Source organism: Xenia sp. Carnegie-2017, unplaced genomic scaffold (genome assembly GCF_021976095.1).
Source record: "Xenia sp. Carnegie-2017 unplaced genomic scaffold, XeniaSp_v1 HiC_scaffold_6, whole genome shotgun sequence".
NCBI classification, from domain to species: Eukaryota; Metazoa; Cnidaria; class Anthozoa; order Malacalcyonacea; family Xeniidae; genus Xenia; species Xenia sp. Carnegie-2017.
This window is the reverse complement of record NW_025813526.1, coordinates 3,900,483-3,921,493: the sequence shown is the minus strand read 5'-3', so window position 1 is coordinate 3,921,493 and position 21,011 is coordinate 3,900,483. Positions and strand designations below refer to the sequence as shown.

At 35.5% G+C, this 21,011-nt stretch overlaps 1 pseudogene; it reads right to left on the bottom strand.

Annotated features, from left to right (window-relative positions):
- Positions 1-9,142: 9,142 nt before the first annotated feature.
- Positions 9,143-12,686, bottom strand: LOC124456916 (annotated as a pseudogene).
- Between the last annotated feature and the right edge of the window lie 8,325 nt (positions 12,687-21,011).

The following is a 21,011-nucleotide window of genomic DNA, read 5'->3' as shown; positions in this document are numbered from 1 at the left end:
ACATATATTTCAGCTCCAAAATTTCGACACAGAGTATGGTCGGGGTCATAAATTCTATCTAACAGCTGCTCGTTAGTAAACATAGGTCAAACGTCGACCAATAAACGAGAATAAAGCTCATTAAGGCATTTTAAATCGTTTTTGGCCAACGCAGACTGAGCAGTCTCGTATAAATTACCACAACACAATGAAGACATTATAAAATATCACAAAACCGTAAACTGAGCACAGAGGCTGTTCAGAAACAATACGAGTGTATGTTAATTTTCAATTGCCTAATTTGCCTAGCTCAACTATGCTTATCAACAGCAATGATTGGTTGGAATTGCTCAAGTTAGGCAAAAAATTGACCAATGAAAGCATACGGTTGCAAAAATTGCCCAATCAGAATACCTATACACGATGTCAAGTTAGGCAAATTCATCTTGTTTAGGCAAATTGCTAACAACCAATCAAATGGCTAGATCGCCTTCTTGACTTAGGCAAAATGGCTGCTTTGCCTAACGACACGGAGCTTTATAGATAATCATACGCATCTGGACTACGATTCATATCAAAATTACGTCATTTAATTGCACAACATTTCTAAACAAAAGTCAGATGATTTGACTGCGATAAAGTGCTATTCATAGTTTCATAATTCGATAAATTCGTATCGAATCTAAGTCGAAGTATATTTTGGTAATTTCACCATACCATAGGCACTTGCCTATGGTGCCTACCCCTAGATCCGCCCCTGATACATACATAGGAAAAATTGAACGAAACCTACACACAAGACTAACCCAACATGCCACTATTACAATAATTCCAGTGCTATTCTCACAACATTTACTCATTTGTCCAGACAACAACTACATCTCACACCTTTTCTTACTTCTTGACGTTGATTCCGACCCCGATCTCACACGCGTGCCACTTAATCCTTGTAATTTGATTTCAAGTAACACCAAAATCGTATATCGCTGCAATAATAATAATCCTAATCAACTTCTCCTCTTAGAAGCGCTTTTGATAAAACGCAATATGCCACAACTTAATAGTGCTGTCAAAGCTTGTAAAATTATCTCTATTTTAATGTATAAGTATACTGCCCGATTGTTTAGTCTTATAGTTCTCTAATTACATAACTGTCATTTCTGCTTGTAAATATTATATAAAAGTTTCGCAGCCTGCATTGTAAACTATAAGTCTGATGATGTCTTTGGAATAAAGACGAAATATTACATCATCTTTTGTTACAAACTCTTGTACTATCTTGAATATCAAGAAAATGCGATGTCCCTTTTCGGAATTTGTTTTATTTTGTATTATTTGAAATTGTCTGCTTGTGGTGGTTATTCCTAGTCCATTATCTGGCTACTGATTATAAAGAATTATCAACTAAAAAACCCTTTCTGCCCATCATCTGGCTGCTGATTCTAAACAATTATTTATCGAAAAACCTCCCTAGCCCACCATCTAGCTGCTGAATATAAACTTTTGTTAAATGGATAACCTTCTTTGTTGACCATCAGATTGCTGAATATAAACAATTTCTATATGAAAAACCTTCCTATTCCCCCGTCTGACTGCTGAATATAAACATTTGCTAACTGAAATACATTCCTAGTCCACCATCTGGCTACTGCTTATCTGAATATAAACATATGTTAACTGAATAACCCTTTCTGTCCATCATCTGGCTGCTGAATATAAACAATTATTATTTGAAAAACGTTCTTAGTCCACCATCTGCTTGCTGATTATAAACAATTATTAACAAAAAAACCTTCCTAGTGCACAATCTGGTTACTGATTATAAACATATGTTAACTGAAACATCTGTACATCATCTGGTTGCTGAACATATACAATTATTAACTAAAAAACCTTTCTAGTCCACAATCTTGCTGCTGATTATAAACATTTGTTAAAGTGGTTATATCACGAATTTTAGCTCCCCTTTTTTATGAGCTTAATTGAAAATTTGGATTATTTGAAGAACTATGACATGTCGCTGGACTTAAACAGATAAATATAAGTAGCTTAATTTTGCCTCCAAAGTCGGGTACTATTTGCGAATTTTTTACGACGCCATATTGATACTTGTGACATAGATAGTTGAACACGTCTGTTTCCGCAAATATAATATTATATTAAAGTAAATGGTTTGAACCCGGGAGTATCGTTATATGTTTGTAAATAATGATCGTCCAGGTTAATAAAGTCCTGAGAAGGACTGTTTTTGTCAACAACAACAAAAACAGTCCTTCTCAGGACTTTATTAACCTGGACGATCATCATTTACAAACATATAATAATATTTTCGAAGTACGTCTTATAGAAGTTTTATGTGGTTAGTTTTTGGACATATGGGAAATAAAAGGTATCCCTTACTGGCATGTGCATATGACAAAATAAGACGGCAGTTCCTATGGAATGCCATAGCTGTCTTATATGATCAGTTTTCAATATATGATGATGAAACTTCATTATATGATGATGAAACTTCATTATATGATGATGAAACTTCATTATATGATGATGAAACTTCATTATATGATGAAACTTCATTATATGGTGATCAAACTTCATTATATGATGATCAAACTTCATTATATGGTGATGAAACTTCATTATATGATGATCAAACTTCATTATATGGTGATGAAACTTCATTATATGATGATCAAACTTCATTATATGGTGATGAAACTTCATTATATGATGATGAAACTTCATTATATGATGATGAAGTCATTTAATTGAGCCCGTAGTTTGTTCGTACGGAAATTTTTATAAACTTTATGTTGTTTATGCGATCTTACGAAAACATAAAAATATTTTACGTTAACGTCACGATGGCCTCCACCTCCACGCCAGCTTTGCAGATGAAGAATATTTTGGAAACTTTAGGACTTGTCTCATTATATGCGAGATTCAAGGAAGAAAAAATCACTCCCGATATTGTTTGTATGCTCTCTCCATACGATTTTCATCAGTTGGGTATGTATTTATCAAGTGAAATAATGACTCTGCGAATTGAATGCACTAAATATGGTACAGCAAAGCCAGCTAAGTTGAAACAAGATGCAGAAAGCGCTAAATATGAAATACTAAAAGCATTATTAGAAAGCTACATTGACGAAGGATTTCTTATTAGTGAAATAGCTACATTGCTATCAGTCTCAGAGTCTACAATTTATCGACGTATGCGTGAATATGGACTTAGCAAGTATGAAGTAGATGATGGAAATCATTAGCCAGAAACAATGATAAAACAATTTCTGGTTGGCAAAGGCATCAAGGTGCAGCGAGGACGATTGCGTGACGCCATACATCGCGTTGATAGTTATGGTGTAAATGATAGGAAGAAAAGGAGGTTGCATCGTCGAGTTTATAGTGTGAAAGGACCAAACCACTTATGGCACGTTGATACGAATCATAAACTTGTAAGATGGCATTTTGTTATTGTTGGTTCAATTGATGGTTTCAGTAGATTACCAGTGATGCTTGACTGTACCAATAACAATTGAGCAGATACAGTCCTTGGGTGTTTTCTAAATGCTGTGGGTGAATTTGGTCTGCCAAGCCGGGTTCGAACAGATAAGGGTATGGAAAATGTGAGAATTGCTGATTACATGATTGAAAAAAGAGGAAGCAATCGTGGTAGTATAATCACAGGAAAGAGTACTCATAATCAAAGGATCGAGAGGCTTTAGAGGGATGTTTTTCAAGGTGTGCTGAGTTTCTTTTACCATATGTTCTATTTCTTGGAAGATGAAGACCTACTTGATCCCCTTAATGAAAATCACATAGCTGCATTGCACTATACTTATATGAATGATATTAATGAGAAACTTCACATCTGGCAGAGCATGGGCGAATCATCAAATGTGATCAACCAAGACTAGTCCATTAGGGCTGTGGATTGCTGGTCAGCAGCAAAATCCAATTGGAATAAATATTCCCATTCCAAATTTAAATGAATATGGAGTGGATGGTGACATTGCCATTACAAATGATGATGAGCAAGAAAGCAGGCCTATTTTCCCCCCACCTGCTCTCAATTTAAGTGAAGCATGCATAAATGAGCTAAACCAAGTGCCACCAGAACCAGCTAACTATAAAATTGACCAATACATTCAAAATTGTCAAATAATTAACAGATATTATGGTTATCAACAGTAAAACATGTGCATGTTTTTATTATTTGATATTGATGCAAATATGATATGAAATTAGTGGATTTCGGAGTGGGCGGAGTACCATGGATATGATATTCAGCCTACGACAGGTTCAGGAGAAATGCACTGAACAGAATATGCCCCTCTATGCAGTTTTCATAGACTTTACTAAGGCCTTTGACACTGTCCCTAGAGGCGGCTTGTGGGCAGTACTGAAAAAGTTTGGCTGTACTGATAAGATTATCAATCTCGTGAAAGCGTTTCACGAAGGAATGCAAGCTAAAGTCACTCGTGGGAGCGACTGCTCTGAGGGATTCGCTGTCTCAACAGGTGTAAAGCAAGGGTGTGTGCTGGCTCCGACACTGTTCTCATTCTACCTGGCTGCCATGCTGGAGGTTGCCTTCGAGGACACAAGGGAAGGTATCTACATCCAGACTAGACATGATGGGAACCTATTCAACGCCTCACACTTCAAAGCAAAGACACGCACAACACGCCAGCTTGTCAGAGATATGCTTTTGCAGACGACTGTGCTCTGGTTGCTCACAGTGCAGCAGAGATGCAGGCATTGGTGGACAAATTTGCACAAGCTGCCGCTATGTTTAGCCTCAAGATAAACATCAAAAAGACTGAGTGCCTCTACCAGCCAGTAAAGCTTCTACTCCCTCCCCCAAAACCCTGTGCAATCACCATAGACGGACAACCTCTTGTCCAGACCACAGACTTCAACTACCTGGGTAGTACAATCTCCAGCAATGCTAAGATTGAAAAGGAGCTGAGGAACAGAATGGGAAGGGCGAGTGCAGCGTTCAGTCAACTAAACGATCGGCTGTGGCAAAATAAGCATGTCTCGACCAGAGTTAAAGCCAAGGTCTATCAGGCGGTGGTGCTGACAACACTCCTTTATGGAGCAGAGACATGGACAATCTACAGGCTTCAAGTGAAGAAACTGAGTGCGTATATGATGAGACAACTGCGGGACATTCTGAAGATATCATGGCGGGACAAGATCGCAAATGCTAAGATTCTCCGTCTGACTGACCTGCCACACATGGCTGACATGCTGATTCAAAAGAATTTAAGATGGATTGGTCATGTCCATCGTATGGAGAGATCTCGTTTACCACGCCAGCTATTGTACAGCCAACTAGCAGAAGGGAAACGAAACCAAGGCCGACCTCGACTCAGACTCAAAGATGTCATGAAACGAAACCTAAAGAGAAGAGACATCAACGTGACAACCTGGAAGCAACTGGCTGAGAACAGACCGGCCTGGAGAGCTTCAATCCAACCATAGAACAGTCCTCGTCGCTTACGACTGACTGCATGATGATGATGATGATGATGATATGAAATTAAATATGTCCAAAGTGAGCAGAAGAAAATGCCTCATCATATAATGCAAACAGAACCTCAGCAGCTGGTAATTGCTGAGTGTTGTTTGAAGCATAGGGAATTGTAATTACATTTATGCAAGTGTTGGTTGTTGGGAGAAAAGAGTTTGTCATCTCAGTGAATCTTATTTTTGGGGCAAGTTTAAATCCCAGCAATGGCTCTTCATCTGTGGCGGTCCCAAATCTCAAAATCCACTCTAATTTGATGTCTCCTCTTCGACCAGCTACAAAAAGATCTGACAAGTATATATATATACATATAGCAACATACAAGTGCATAACCAATATGGAAATTGAAATTTGGTACATAAATTACCAGCAATTTCTTTCATGTACTTGCTAAACAATGTATAAACTTCAGTTTCATATTTCCTTCAGTTTGAGCCAACAGGGCTAAGATCAGGAACAAGAAGTGCATTTATCTTCTTTAATGTTAACTTGCTAAATGGGTTCGGCTTGAAAATTTCTTGTACAGTTGGTATTTTACAACAAATCTGCAATTATTAAAAAATTGATAGTTAAAAAAGAACATCACATTAAATTGAAAGTTAAACTTGATTTTAAGACAACATACCTGGTATATACCAACTTTTTTAAGACCCCAAATTAAATTTTTGATGCACTCGGACTTTTGCTCTTGTATGAATGTCTCATGCATTATGAAATCTGACAAAAACTGAGGAAGCTTTCCATTTTGCAATATACTCAGTCCTTAAAAGTGAAACATTGAAATCATTTTAACGTAAAAATAATGAACAAAAGTACCAATTTCATCAATATACCTACCCATAATTGTCCCAATGGTAGTGTATTCATCAGCCAGAAGTTCTCGAATGCCATCCTCGAAATATTTTTCTTTTATTTCCAGTAAAATTAAAAGAAAAAATTCTTTACGTGGTCCATCATAATCTTCAGCTTGCTAAAATGCATAATTGTTACAAAATATGACAAAGTTGGAAATATTACAAAAACCTTAAACATTATTGGAGATCACTGATTTACCTCTCCATAAAACTGAACATCTAAGTTAAGAAGAGGATCCTCCAGTCCCGAAATTTCCTCTATGCCTGTTTCCAAAAGATTGTGCCGATCAACCAGAATGTAGTTTGTAGCTCCTTCTGGGCAGACATCTTCACTTTCAACTTCCAGACTCCGACCTCGTATCAACCTGGTCTGCAGTAACCGAACAACTTCTTTTGTGGTAAAGGTATTAGATGTATGGCAATAATCAACAATTACATCAATGACTGAGTCAATCCCAGCTTTTCCTTCCATATTTGGCATTATTTCTTCTACAGTATTAACGTTTTCACAAATGTTTTCAAGATTTATAACTTCTGGTGCGGTGTTACTTCCCCCTACATTCCCTTCTACATGGACATTTGCATTTATTGCACTTGTGCCTTCTGCTTCAATAGTAACAGCAGCACTTCGCTCTTCACACCCTGATTCTGTTGCTGAAACAATTCCCTCACCAGAGTCAGAGTCAAACAAGCCTGATGTACATGTATACAAGTGATTTCTCAACTCGTGCATAGGAAATTCTTTTTGGCACATTTCACAAGCCAGCGTTATGTGATTTACACTTCCCGGCTTCTTTGACTCAGTTGACAAATTTTTTCGAATTGGTCTGATGTAAATCTTAGACTGAGCCTCAAGATTAGCCTTCAGATCTTTTGCTGACCAATGGCATTTGATCATTGTCAATTGTCTGCTACTCGACTGACATTGTAACAACTCAAAGCCGCCACCTTCTTTCAGTTGTGGGAAACCAAGAGTCTCATCATTAACAATATCTTTAGACATGATTTTCTCGGCAATTTGCGTTTCGTCATCCTCAGCAGAAAACTTTATTTTTTTCAAACCCAAACCAGCATCATTCAAAGTTTGTTTCTCACTTGCCCTTGGAATGACGGTTTGCAAGCGATTAGCCAAACAAATGAACTGAGCCGTCCACGTGCGACCAGAACGTTGGGGAGCTTTTCTCTTTCTGTTCGACCCTCTTTGTCGAGGATTGAACAATCTGGCACGTTCCGACGCAACGGTTGCTGCTGAGACAGTGGAGATAGACGGGGAGGTGTTTTCGACTTCAAAACCCTCTTTTCCTTGGCACGTAGAACGCAAACGAATACGATCACCCATCGTAGATACGCCAAGACGAGATAATTCCTCATCAGACATTGAAATCACGATTTCAGGATCAATTCTTTCTTCCTGAAATCTTTCACGCAATGCAGAAAGCCCTGCGTCATCTAAAATTTTGTCCATTTTTCAACAGTGGTCTTAAGTCTTAAACACGGCCCACGAACTAACGAACAGCGCAAATAATGCAAACAAGTGCGAATTGCTGTTAATCATTGAATGATAAAATCGAAAGAACGGAAGTTTGTTGTAACACAAATAAGAATTACGAAAGGAAGTTTGCGAAGGTTAAAGGTTTATCCGGCTAAGATTACAAGTTTTAAGTTTCATCATCATATAATGAAGTTTGATCACCATATAATGAAGTTTCATTACCATATAATGAAGTTTCATCATCATATAATAAAGTTTGATCACCATATAATGAAGTTTCATCACCATATAATGAAGTTTGATCATCATATAATGAAGTTTCATCACCATATAATGAAGTTTGACCACCATATAATGAAGTTTGATCATCATATAATGAAGTTTGATCATCATATAATGAAGTTTGATCACCATATAATGAAGTTTCATTACCATATAATGAAGTTTCATCATCATATAATAAAGTTTGATCACCATATAATGAAGTTTCATCACCATATAATGAAGTTTCATCACCATATAATGAAGTTTCATCATCATATAATGAAGTTTCATCATCATATAATGAAGTTTCATCATCATATAATGAAGTTTCATCATCATATAATGAAGTTTGATCACCATATAATGAAGTTTGATCATCATATAATGAAGTTTGATCATCATATAATGAAGTTTGATCACCATATAATGAAGTTTCATTACCATATAATGAAATTTCATCATCATATAATGAAGTTTCATCACCATATAATGAAGTTTCATCACCATATAATGAAGTTTCATCACCATATAATGAAGTTTCATCATCATATAATGAAGTTTCATCATCATATAATGAAGTTTCATCATCATATAATGAAGTTTCATCATCATATAATGAAGTTTGATCATCATATAATGAAGTTTCATCATCATATAATGAAGTTTGATCACCATATAATGAAGTTTGATCATCATATAATGAAGTTTGATCACCATATAATGAAGTTTCATTACCATATAATGAAGTTTCATCATCATATAATGAAGTTTCATCACCATATAATGAAGTTTCATCACCATATAATGAAGTTTCATCACCATATAATGAAGTTTCATCATCATATAATGAAGTTTCATCATCATATAATGAAGTTTCATCATCATATAATGAAGTTTCATCATCATATAATGAAGACTGATCATATAAGACAGCTATGGCATTCCATAAGTTCCAACCAGCTGACAATGACGATTTTGTAGGATTTGTGGAAGAGGAAATCTCTTGAAAATGTTCAACTGTTGTATTTAGGGTTTGTGGGATTAACTTCAAATTATAACAAAAACTATATTTATATGTAATATGATTGTTTGATTATGTAATATGATTGTTTGATCTTGTTATAATCTCGTTTGTTCTAACTCTGTTGTCACTCTGTTGCATCTAATCTGACTCTCTTGTTTTTGGGACAGTCCTTTATTTTGCTATGTCCTGCCATTAAATTTCTGCAGACAGAACACCTTGGTTTTGCTCTGTTGGCAGATGATTTGCCACCCTTTGCCGCCTTTTCTTGAGTAAGGACTACTGAAACTAAAATTTCATTATACGATAAGTCAATCAAGAAGATATTAATCCAAATGACGAAAGAGTTTGGTGTTACATACACATTGAAGAAAAAAGAAGGATAAGATTAACTTAATTTTAGATTATTATTATGCACCTGGTGTTGTTGGAGGCATATCTTCAACAACAATGGTTTTTCTGGCATTTCTCTTCATCCCAGCTATTTCTCTTCTCTCTTTTTCAAGCATGGTGTTCATGGGAGCAGGTGCCATCTTATTCAGCTGTTCATAAGCTATCTTAAGACTGCCATTTTGAGATGCTCTCACATATGTCTGGTAGATCTCATCAACATAATCTAACATTATAATGTCATATTTATTGAAATCATTGCAAGAAAAAATTCACTCTTGCTAGAAAAATTTGAACATTTGACATTCATGCCACTATAACATTACTTACCAAAGTTTTGTTTTTTTTTATATCTCGAACTGTGGCTTCACCCCCTTTGAACTTTGGATATGATATCTTGATCATTGGTGTGCCATCTTTATTTAATTTTGTTTTGCGGGACAAATTTGCATTAAAGTGAATAGCAGCTAGGATGTGCCTAATATGAGGTAGATGTGTCTTAGAAAATTAGCAAACCACTGACAATCAACATTTGTTGTTTTGACATAATAACCTACCTGCAATATATAACAGAAAATGAATATGCATTCATCTTTGGTGAGAACTGGTTTATGGTTGAGTGGAATCCTTCCAAACAACTAGTTTGCTCCCAAGGAGAAGCTTGCTTAATGCCCTTTACAAAGGACTGGTTAAGCATTGCATCTCTTAGCTTTATGTAAGCTGGAGAATCTAAGTGAATGTAAAACATAAGCTTTCTCTAAAGTAATAGTGCAGGGGTTTTTTGGAACAAAATGGACAGGTCAATTTAGATGAAGCTGTAAACAATGAAATCAACCAACACATACCAGGAAGAATCCACTTTCTTGGAGTGATTTCACCATGAGCACATTTATCATACAATGGTTCATCTAATCCATCATGCTTGTCAATGACATGACTCAGGAATGACTTGAATTTTGCAAGTATAACCATACCATTTCCTGAATGTGTTGATGTAGCACTCCAATAAAAATGATTAATGCACGGCTTTACCCATTTGGCCAGTTCTTCACAATCTGCCTCTTTTGCAAGTTTGTTCAATACCTTGTGTAACTCTTGTAATAAAAGTATGTGAAAACTGTTTAATACTTTGGGTTGATTCTGTCGATATGCTATATGTGTATTGGATACTGATAGAAACTTGATTTGCATTCATTTAACAACAACTTACTTTTTTTCAAGTGCCATAGGTCAAAATAGTGGGTAATTCTTGGTTGTTTCTCTCTCATGTATTTAGCAATGGTTTGATGCCTGTCTGACACCATTGTGGAAATGTTCAGACCATCATCCAACAAAAAATTCAAACACCTCTGAAAACCTTCGAATTCCATTCCTGTGCTGCTTCCAACCTCATTTCTCTACAATTAAGGAAGAGACACAATCAGCATAACCTTTGAATGATAGTCACATTGCTTGAGGTTGAATTTTAAAATTTGTTTATACCTGGATCAAACTAAAATCGATTATTTCAGCTGAAGTACAACAAAATATTGTATAAGCACCATATTTTGCACTATGACCCATGCTGTCATGTCGTGCGTCACCAGAAATGGTAATTGATTCCAGAGCCTGTAATCTATCAAGAATCTTTCTTTGATAGTCTTTCCAGTGAAGAAAGATTGTCGGAAGCACCATTTTCTTAAGTAAGAATAAGAAATACTATCAAATTCTTCGAACAAAGAACGGTCCAAGTATTTTTAATGCAAAAGAACATACCACTTGGTGTCTATAGAAAGACTCATTAGATATTATAGCAAGCCCCATGTGTCAAAACATGTTGATCACTTTGGTGGAAGATCCTTCAGAAACAAGTATGGCAAAACTTAAAAGGAAGTCTCCTGCATTTACTTTTGTGTTTGGCAAAAGTGGCTGACTTTTCCAGATGTTATTCCTTTTATCGCACGCGGGGTTTCCACAGGTTGTTTTGACAACAACTAGTGTACCATCTGTTACCATTTTTACGAGCGGGTTATCTGCCTTGCAAACATGGCAAAATTTAAACAGTAACATCAACTGGGATTGGAAAACAATGTATTTTTTTTTCTTCTGTATGTTTTCTCTAGGATTCCTAAACGAAGATAGAGTCATACGGGTGCCATCAAGACATAGAATGATTCACAATTAGATACCATTTACAAACAAGTCAAATATTTTACCTTCTGCATTCATCTTCTAATTCATCAAATTCCGATCTTCCCGATTCAGCCTCGGCTTCTATTTTAAAATCGTCGTCCGCAACCGTGTCCATTTCAACTTCACTGTCTTCAGACTCTTCATTTACGTCGTTGCCTGCCGTCATTTCAGATTCAGCTCTGCGCTGAATGACCTCTTCGTCATTCAGTATATTGCACTGAACACCTACATAATAATAAACAAATCGAACAAGTTAATTTAAAAAAGTTTCATAAAATTATCATTTAACATAAAATGTCTTCTTTTAATTCTATTGCGTGAGTTTAGCAATACAGCTATAATAACCGGCACCACGGCTGATAAATGCCGGAAATATTATACGGGTTTCCCCTGTAGTGAAAACACGAAACGTGTGCAGTACTTATGTGCCAAACACGATACCTTTAGAACGTTTGGCTTTCACTAATTCATCGTATTTTGCTTTCAGAGCTACATATTTGTTCCATCTTTTCCTTTTCTCTTTCAGTAGGTACGCACAACCAACACAACCATCTGTCTGAGTCAAAGTGCTGTTTGTCTAAAAGAAAAAGTCTTTCTTAAAATGTATGCATAATGTCAGTAGGGGTCAACATATGTTTTGACAGAAAAGCTCACGAATGGCAAGTCAAATTGTAAGATCGCACTATACTAGCAGGAATAAAGGTATATACTATATACTTTGCTGCAAGGAACATCGCTTGGTATCTCTTCATCCACATTTAATTCCATTGGCACGCAGTGTTCGAAATCCTCTGAACACTTCGACAATACACGCTCTAATGTTTTCGTGGATCAATAGGCCTGACCGGATCCTACTGTGACGTCACTAGACTGATTTGGTACCAATCTCTTATGCGCGGTAAATTTGAGCTTCCATTGTTTTGTGCAATCTATGCATGCACACACTTGCAAAACTTGTACTGCACATGCTCACTTCACGCATTTTGCTTCTAAGTGGAAACATTCTTCTCAAACAAAACTATCATGGAGATCAAGCATTACAAATTGCACATTTAGACGGTGTTATGGACAAACTTCGCAGAGTTACATCCCAATGGCTGGAGCGTAGTGAAATTTTCTTGAGTGTATACTACCAAATATATTTGTGGAAGAGACACATCTTGGTTCACAATGGACAAGCTATGATTACCTGGATAACTGTAAATACTACACAATAGTTTTCACTGCATTATAAAGTTTAGTTTTGAATTATGTAACATTGTTTATTAAGTCCCATTTAGTTTATTATTAGTTAAATTCAGGGCAAGAACAATGGAAAATTAACATTACTTGCACAAGATCTTGTAAAACGGGTATAGATAAAAAGCAGACGCAAAACGCGCAAAATAAAATGCTTTTAGTCTGTTCGTAAAATACGCTTATTCTACGTCGAAAAATAAACATTGAAAAAGCTAAAATAAAAACGAAACTAAATGATGTTTTTTAAGAGACATAGGTATAGACAAACAGTGGAAACAGTTTCGTGCAGCTCTGTTTTTAATGATTGTACAATGATATTTACAGCTAAATTTTGAAAGACTTAATTATGCAGAAATGAATAAAAAAAAAAACCCAATTATGTGAAGAGTTTGAAATTGTATATTTAATGTTATACGTTCATCTTTTTCGACACAATTTACTTGAAACTTAATTTTGAGGTGACCTTTTTGTTCGCACTGCATTTAAGTCAAACTTAAAAAAAAGAGATCAGCAGAATAATAAATAATTTTTAATACCTAAACTATATGACAACACCAAAATAGATTCTCTTATGTACAAAATTATGCCAAATTCCCGAAAGAATATCTCATGCTCATTCTTCAATCTATATTTAATACAATAAGGCACATGCACAAGTGTTGCCGCAAAATGGGATTGTTCACTTCTTATGCAGCCTCTGTTAACATGGTAATAGACGTTTCCTGGACGTTGTTTTAGCGTTTCTTCCTTATCATAATATCCTCTCAATGTTTTCAATACAATTACTAAATCATAAGGAGGATTTCTTATTAAACCACCTGGTTTAAGTTGCTGACTGCATCCATAGCATGTTTTGACTTGAGGTGGACAATACTGCAGTAAATACAGTAGATACGACTGATAAATTGGGTTAGGATATCCAGGAGAAATGCAGATATCTTCAGATAATGGAAAAGGGTTAATCAGTTTGGAGGGTTGCGATATGAGAGGATGTGCGTTTTCACATACTAATTGACCTGTTATGTTGAGCCGATCGTAATACCTGTATGCGTGGATTCTTGTGGATTGCATATTTGTTGTGCATGTTCTTGCAAATTTTGGAGGTGGAGATGGAGATCTTATAAGTTCTGTTAATGTTTTTGCTGTACTTGCTGTTTTGGCTGCTTGATTTGTGTTTGCTGCTGTTGAAAATAATATTCCCTATAATTTGTGGCTTATTAAGAAGAACCTGATGTTGCCGTGATTGCAAATTACTCTGATTTATTTGATCCACAATCATTATTGAATCATTGTCTTTCTTTTTCCTACCTCCCTTTCTTTGCTTGGTTGCTAAATTATTTCCCTTTTTTCCAACACCTTTACTGGAGTTGAAGGATGACAAGAGTTGTAAAGTAAGTGAGATTTTTTGTACGTTCTAGCCATGCAACATATTCTTTTAGGCTGCTTGTTTTTTCTGTTATTGCCACAGCATGTTTGCAAAAGTTTGCTGAGGCCCATCCAGGGCAGTTTTCACACGTAACTCTCCCACTACTTTCAATGAATACATAGTGAGGTCTTCCCGATGTTTCGCTTGAAACGATTTACTGTTTCCTCCTGAGGCTGAAACTATAGCTCCATCCTGCATTAACAGTTTATGAGCTTTTCTAAAAACTCTTTCCATGATTTGACTGGTACACTCGATAGGTTAGTGTCTTCGGGTGTCACTGATAAGAATAGAGAAAGAGATTTGTCTTCTTTAGTTTGCTCATCCTCTACGAAAAAGGTCTGGTCCAGTTTTCTTTCGTGAGCCTTACGTTGGGCAGCGCTCTTAGCAAACCATTGTTGTTTTGTGAGTTGAAGATGAGAATACTTCTCGATTAGCATGTAGGGAATTAAGTAAAGCACTTCTTACATCTTCACATTGTTGCTTGATTAGTTGTCTCATTTTCATTGCAAATGTTGACATGTCATTTTCTTGAAAGTTCACTGCTCTTTTTATGATAGCATTGGCAGACTCGGGTAAATTTGTGTAGAATGGTGTGGGTGGGTCTCCCATTCCACAATTCCTTCGAACTTCTGTCATCATACTTTTTGCGATCATTTGCGTCTATTAGAAAATTTATTTAGAGACATTTAGTTGAAATGTAAATTTAACAAGAATAAACTGTTCAATCACTATAGACACAAAGGTTTCTTGAAAAGGAAACTTATGGAATATATTGTACAAAAATTTTTTTTTTATGATACAGCTAGCTTTTCATATATAAATTTGAAGAAAGATGGCTCTTGATTTGCACTCAAAAAAGAACATTCTCTTTTATATCATATCTTTTTCAGCGCATTGAGATAGGAGAGAAATTCACTTTCATCGATGGAGTCTAGTAAGCCTAAAAGATAACGTAAAATGTGCAGTGTTATAAGAAATGGCAGTTTACTAATAGGTTTTTGCAAGCATACCCTTATCATAAATTTCCCCTGATCTTTTTCCAAATATGTCATCAAGAAAAATATTGTGTGCTGTGTCCGACACATTTGATTTTCTCAAATGTAATTTACAGTTTTCGCGGCAAATTGCGCCCAAATCATCGTAAATGAATTGCATAGCACATACTGTTCTTTATGGCACTGATAAAAGCCTCTTCCCCATCTGTCGCAATGGCAAGAACGTTTTTTATGTTTTTATTAAGGGAAGTCAATTTCCCAAAGAAGTAATCATACGATTCAGTTGTTTTGGTTTGGCTAATTAGAAGAGGTCCTATTGTTAAAAGATGATGACCTTCTATTCTTGTTACAACTTTCAAATTGCAATATGTCGTAACAGTTAAATTGAAGTTTCCTAGATTGAGTGTGGGATATGCAAAAATTACAAAGTTTTGAGGATCCGTGCAGAATTGCTCGATCTCATTAAGCTGCCAATGGTAACACAGAACACATCTGAGTTCAGGAGCAGCTGATACGTCACAAATAAAGGAATCTTTCCATTGGCTTAATTGCTGCCTCTTGCACTCCTGATTTGCTTTGTTTTGAATCGGCAATTTTTGGCTTGCATTCTCTTTCTGAGAAGGTCACTTGCTGCACTGGCAAGTTCTGTCTTCAATGAAGAATTAAAATTAGTCATGGTCAAAAATCAATGCCAGTAAAATGATTGGGTCCAAAACGTTTAAAAATGCCTGTACCTTCTAGATATGCCACATACTGCTTGATGTCAGGAGATGTCTTACTTTTGTAATATATTCTCACCAATGTATAGAAACCTTCATTTTTATTGGTTTTACATTGACCTACTTCGCTTATCCTTCCCTCAGAGATACAAAATCAAGTCTTTTTCACCCCCATTGTTTTCCAAGCACCCATATTGTCACATTTCCAATCATCCCATTCTTTAAATTCAGAGGCATCAATCAAGATTGTAACGTTATTTGATACATTGGTGGGTGTAATCTTACATACTCGCTCAGGAGGATGGGGTACAAGCAAAACTTTGACTCTCTCTTTTGGCGAGAGGACTTCTTTACCACTCTTAAATTGCGGAAGTGATAAATTTTTCTTGTAGTATCCATCAAAAACTCTATACAAATAGTATGGAAAAAAGTGTAAGAGCATTGAGAAACGTAGGTATTCAAGCTGATTCATTCATACCCTTCATCATTTTCGCTCATTGAACTTCTTTCACTGAAATCTTCGTCATGGACATAAACGACAGCCTCTTCCGAAACGTCCTGTTTAAAATGTAAAAAATATCAAATTTCAGTTTGTACAGCTACGAGTCATAAAAGGCAACAATACATGAAAAGACACGATCATGGGTCAGGAAAGGACAATTTTTCTTGTCAAACGGTACCATGTACGTAGTTTATAAATTTTGCTTTTCCACTTTTAAAAAAAGCCAATCTTATATTACTCAAATCATACGACAAACAAAATATGTATTAATTGAAACCATAAGTAAGTAAAAGCTTTGCATGCACTTTTGCAAAGAATTTCCTACAGGTAATTTCCTTTTTAAAGATAAGATAAGAATATTTGTTGACGTCCCACTTCTCTGCTGGTCCACATTTCTTTAAATCAATTCGTTTTGACTTTAATTCACTGAGGTAATAGTATGTGCTAGAAATAATTACTTGCATCCTTTGATACGAACGGTAGCTATGCTGCAAAACATTAGTCAATGCTTCTTTTTATAGATGAATTAGTGATTGTTTGAAACAATTAATTTTAACAGAATTTTTAAAATATGTAGAGGTGCTTTATTAACACCAACAGTCATCACATCTATTAAACGAACATCTTTAATAACCGTGCAAGGTACAATCTGATACTGTCTTCAGAAAAATACAAAAACATGAAATTTTTTTATTATATGAAGTATTTTTTATGAAGTATTATATGAAGTTAAATGAAGATATGATCTTCGCACTTTGCTGGACAATTTAAGCAATCGTCTCAGGACCTGAAAAAATCAGGTGACTCAACGGGATTCGAACCCATGACCTCTGCGGTGCCGGTGCAGTGCTCTGACCAACTGAGCTATGAAGTCACACAGTGGTGAGCAGGTCAATATTGTTGGGCTCATGTTTTCTCGTGAAAGGAATGTAGTATGAATGTTTTATGCAGTGCGGTGTTTGAAATTAAATGAAGATATGATCTTCGCACTTTGCTGGACAATTTAAGCAATCGTCTCAGGACCTGAAAAAATCAGGTTCCTTTCACGAGAAAACATGAGCCCAACAATATTGACCTGCTCACCACTGTGTGACTTCATAGCTCAGTTGGTCAGAGCACTGCACCGGCACCGCAGAGGTCATGGGTTCGAATCCTGTTGAGTCACCTGATTTTTTCAGGTCCTGAGACGATTGCTTAAATTGTCCAGCAAAGTGCGAAGATCATATCTTCATTTAATTTCAAACACCGCACTGCATAAAACATTCACAAGTATTATATGAAGTATTTACAAATAACACTGTGCAACAAAATTGAAGTGAAAAAAAAGTACAAGACATATAAGACCTGTTTCGGTGTAAGAAAAGTATGCTGATTCCAAATCTGACATTTATTTCTCTGGATTAGGTGCCATTTTCATGTACTGTAATATTATATATTAAAAAAACACATATATATATAAAACAACGAAATCACCAGTTTAAACAACATTTGTCCTCTTAACTCTCTTGTGTAGAGTGTCATCATCCTTTTTTAAATTCCAGCAGTAGTCTGCCAACATACCAGTGTTCCATTTTCCTTTAAAACGTTTTTCTATTAATGAAATATCTTGATGAAACCTTTCGCCATGTTCATCACTCACATGGCCAAGATTCTCAGCAAAAAAATCCAAATGAGAGTGGAGCACATGAACTTTTAGAGACATGTTACATCCCATATCATGAAAATGACGCAGTAGATCATTCACAACTTGCACATAGTCTTCTGAACGATGTTTTCCCAGGAAGTTATCACAAACTTTCTTGAATGACTCAAAGGCACATTTTTCTTTTCTCGTGAGATGTGTGTCAAAAATTTCATCAAGAACAATTTTTCGAATTTGGGGACCTACGAAGATACCTTCTTTTATTTTAGCTTGACTTAATGAAGGAAACTTTTCTGCAAGATATGCAAATGCCAAGGAATCCTTGTCTAGTGCTTTCACAAACTGCTTGAACAAACCGAGCTTAATATGCAAAGGTGGTAAATGGATTCTATCACTTTGCAGAAGTGGTTTGTGTTTGATGTTATGTTTTCCCTGCTCAATTTCATCTCTAGCGGGCCAGTGTTTGCGTACATAGTGTTCAGCTCTTGCTCTAGAGTCCCACAAGCACAAGAAGCAACAAAATTTAGTATAGCCTGGCTGAAGGCCAGTGAGCATGGCTATAACCTTGAAATCTGCACAAACATGCCATTTATGGACTTCATACTTTATGCTTGTTAAAATAGTTTTTAAATTTTCATATGATTCTTTCATGGTTGTGCTGTAAGCTATAGGAACAGGTGGCAGGGTGTTCCCATTGTGAAGCAAAACAGCTTTTACACTTTCCTTGGATGCATCTAAGAAAAGTCGCCAGTTGGTGTTATCATATGGTATTTCCAGTTGTTCAAAAAGTTCAATAATGTCATTGCAGAAACATAAATCATCTTTCAAAGTGAACAAAAAATGCAAGTTTTGTGCACGTTTTCTGTATAATGTTATTTTCACACCTTTTCTAAGAAGATTTCGTTCTTTAAGCCTTGATGCAAGAAGTTCACTTTTGTCTTTGGTTAAATAAAGATCTCTGCATAAGTCATTTAGAGCGTCTTGAGAAAATAGTATTGGTTTATTATTGCTTTCTGAATTAGAAAATTCTACTGATTCATCACTGTAATGTTCATCCCCACTGCTTGAACTCCACATTTCCTGATCAGGGGGTTTTGGTACAGGTAATTCTTTTGAGTGCTCAACTGGGCATATTGCTGATTGCAAATTTGGGTAAACAATGCGTTTCTTTTTTTTCGCTGTTGTACAGCCCGTATAATCTTGCTGACAAAAATAGCAATCATTAGAATGATCTTTCTGCTCTCGCCAAATCATTGGCACACCAAACTTCATGTGAACATTCTTTTTTGCATACCATGCGCTCAATGTTTTCACACATGTAAGGCAACAGGCATGAGGAGCCCATGGCTTGTCTTGGTCTCCCATATCACAATGAAAGTACTTTGTACAATTTCTTGATATTGCTGGTAATGCTGCGCCTTTCTTTAGCAAATGTTAATTCGCCACATATGTAGCAGAATTTGCTTGGATCATTTTGCACTGTCTTGAAGTCATCCTCAAAGCCAAAATCTAAAGAATAAAGACAATTATCAAATAAGGTTCTGAGCTATAAAAAATTAAAAAAAACCTTGACAATTAATATTTTACATTTTTCTGACTTATATTGAATTTAAAAAAATGAAAAGTGCAGAACATCATTTATTATATATTTTCACAGACTAAATTTTTTTAATTAAACTACCTACGTGTTTAAAAATCAAAAATTTAATAAAATAAAAGCATTTTAATAGACTTTATGGACTGCAAAGTCGTCAGTATCCCATTTTTGACGCCATTACTGAAATAAACGTACTAAAGCATATGAAAAGAGCCATAATATCATTAAATAAAACAGATTAAAACCAAACAACATATACATCGCAAGTGAAAACAAATATGGCTGATGTGTTGTCATGCTTTGTCTACCCACCCTCCACTCCCTACTGTCCCTTTTGTCTAACAACCCTCCCCTCCCTACTTGCCTTTACTATACTATCCCACATTTATTTTGAGCAATATCATAAATATATGTGCATCCCATACACGGGTGAATCCAAAACTCTGTTTAGGCATAGATTAAAATATTAATTGTGAATTTTGAAATCCACAGTCGTGAATTTCAGTAATGGCGAATTTTGAAAAATCTATGCCTAATTCAACAAAACGAAGGCCAGACATGAATTTCTCATATTATTGTGCATATAAAAATGACCACAGATTTTCTGTACTTTTTTGAGTGTTGCACAGTGTAATTATAAGTGAATTTTAAATTATTTTTCAAAAAAATACTCCATTGTGTTGTTTAAATTAATTACTTGGTTGAGTTCTTTTAATTGATCAAGTAATTTTTTTCTTTTCTCAAATAGATCATTTAAAAAATTACTTCCTCCTTATTTTTACATATGATATTTCCTTTTATAAGTGAATAAAACTGTCTACTTACACAATTTTGTTCGGTGTTTAAATATAACATATTGCAAGTGTATTCAGGATTTTTAATGATTTCAGTGTTGTATTCTTCAAGTTTTTGTTTTTTGGTGGGACGTCCTCTCTTTTTTTATGCTTTCAGTAACATTCATCAATTGTCTTTTTTTTCCTTTCCAATCAGTAGAATTCTAAGGAAAACTTGTAAATACTTGCTCGGGATGAGCAAATACTTGATCTTGATTCAAAGTATTATTATTAGGACTTGTAAATCCTTGATCTTGATTCATTTCTTCAGGTTGATTAAATTCAACGTCTTCTAGTTCTCTCAAAATAGTACGCGGTGTGGGGACATGAATTTATGAGAGAATTATACGTGC